The sequence below is a fragment of the Austrofundulus limnaeus genome, unplaced genomic scaffold (assembly GCF_001266775.1).
Source record: "Austrofundulus limnaeus strain Quisiro unplaced genomic scaffold, Austrofundulus_limnaeus-1.0 Scaffold711, whole genome shotgun sequence".
Lineage (NCBI taxonomy): Eukaryota > Metazoa > Chordata > Actinopteri > Cyprinodontiformes > Rivulidae > Austrofundulus > Austrofundulus limnaeus.
In genome coordinates, this window is record NW_013953113.1 from 104789 (window position 1) to 107100 (window position 2312).

At 34.9% G+C, this 2312-nt stretch overlaps 1 protein-coding gene across 1 annotated transcript in view; it reads left to right on the forward strand.

The window, feature by feature from the left end:
* il12rb2 (interleukin 12 receptor, beta 2a) overlaps nucleotides 1-2312 on the forward strand; it is a gene marked incomplete in the record, with an annotated part of 29052 nt that overhangs the window by 15680 nt on the left and 11060 nt on the right.

A 2312-nucleotide genomic window follows, 5' to 3' on the forward strand; every position in this document is an offset into this window, starting at 1 on the left:
CCTAGGGCACCAAAATCACTAGAGCCAGCACTGGCCCTAGTTATTAGCTTCATTTTGAAAACCAGCCTTGTATGTAGTTAATGAGTGCTTAGTATTGAGGATGACTCTCTACTGACTCACTACTAACACCAAACTTTATCTCAGTATCTGTTAAAACAGCTGAGTTATATTTGTGTTTATATTTGATATTGCTACAGACAAATTAACACACACAGTTTGTTTTTCTGTACCCATGGATACGGGGCACCAAGAGTAAAATAAAATGTAAAAAATGTCATTAACATATTTTCATTAGCTCACTTTTTGAGTGTTAAAAATGTTCCTCTAACATTTTATTTTTATTTATCTCACTCTTCTTACATTTAGCTGATCAGTGCCGTATGGTGTTCACACTATTGAGATCATTTTTTCTTCCRTCCGTTTTTCCACATTTTTTGTGCCACTTCAACAATTCATATATCAAAATGTTTAGCTCTTTCATGCCATGCCTGCTATGACTTTTGGTATTTCAGCTATTTATACTTTTTCAGCTATTTCAGTTTTTCAGCCACTTTTTTTTGCCATTGAAAATGAATGGAGCTGTTTTCAACAACATTACAATCCTTCAAATTGTTTCTAAATCTTTACAAAACCTTACATTGTTTGTTCTGGTTGTGCTCTTTTTTATTCCCTTGTGCAAATTTTAGCTACATTTTTGCTAATTTTAGCTTTTTTCTGCTATTTCAGCTAATATTCTGCTTCTTTCGGCTATTCTTCAGCTTTTTTCTACTTTTTTCTGCTACTTTGTGCTATTTAAGCTTATTACAGCTGCTTTCTGCTATATTTAGCTAATTGCTGCACTTTTAGCTAATGTTAAGCTTGTATTAGCTAAAGTTAGCTTTTAAAACTAAATACATATTTTTGTAGCTATTAGAATATAATTGCCTTTATTGTGATTATAATTTGCTTTACAATGAAATCATGTATTTTAGAGCACCTGTTTAAGAAGGACACACAAGACAAACATTACAACTTAATTCTGCTAAATTCAACAAACTTGTGCTTCTTATGCTAATTAAAATGTTTCCAGCTGCTTTTTAGCTGTTTTACTGAAAACTTCGGCTGTTTTAGATATTTTAACACAAATTATCACTTTTTCAGTTTCAGTTTTATGGATTTTTTTCTGCAAATTTAAAATTTTTACAACCATTTCACAATCTGGGTGCTACTTTCAACTTGARGCTGCTACTTTAAGCTTATTTTAAGGCTAATTTTTGCTGTTTTGCTGCTGCATTTGCTAAATTCTACTTCTTTCTGCGCTATCTCTGCTAATTACTATTTTTTTGTAATTCTTTTTTTCTACTTTGTGCTATATATGCTTCCTATAGATGCTTTCTGCTATGTTCAGCTATTTGTTTAGCTGGTATTAGCTAAAGTTGGCTTTTTAAAGATAAACACATAATTTTTGTAGCTATTGCAACTTTTTTCTGCTAAATTCAGCAAAGCTGTGSTCCTTATGCTTCCTTATGCTAATTAAAACATTTCCAGCTACTGTTCAGCTGTTTTACTGAAAACTTCGACTGTTTTATATATTTTACTACAAATGATCACTTTTTAGTYAGCCTGGCCCTCGCCTTAATTCCTACGCAGCTCCGCTCAGTTCTAGTTTCCTTCTCTGCTCCGTCTGGGACTTCTCCCATAGACAAGGATTTCTTCAGGAGAATTTTTGTCCGGTCCAATCAGAGAACAGAACGYTGATGTTCWGCGCAGTGTCTGCTAGTTAKTTTAKCATACAGCAGTGGAGGAAGTGACTGAAGCCAGTCTGTGTTGATAAGGCTTCAAATTAAAATAAATTATTCTGACAAAGCAGCAGCTCTCATTTACAGTCGTCTCGTTCAGCTCGGTACTTCTCTCCTCTCAGTAGGGTTGTTTACAGCACACGCGATTTCTGTTAGCTTCTTAGCTTAGCCTCCATCACATGACACACACATTTCAGCAGAGGCCACGCCTCCTGCAAGAATCACTTCTCTATAGCTGAGAGTCCAGACCCTCTGTACGAAGCAAAGTGAAGGACAGGGTCTGGTTTTTAYCAGGCTACTTTTTAATATTTCTATGATTTTTCTTCTGCTAATTTGAAATCTTTTACAACCATTTCACCATCTAATGTCAGCGGGGTCAAACTCATTTTCACCGAGGGCCACATGAGCCTTATGGTGGTCCTCGAAGGGCCAATTGTAATAAACTTTGATGTTTCATGTTTAACTTTGACTAAACAGAGTTTTAACACGTCCTCTTTTAAACACTGATAAGAACTAAGTGTATGACTGACTAAA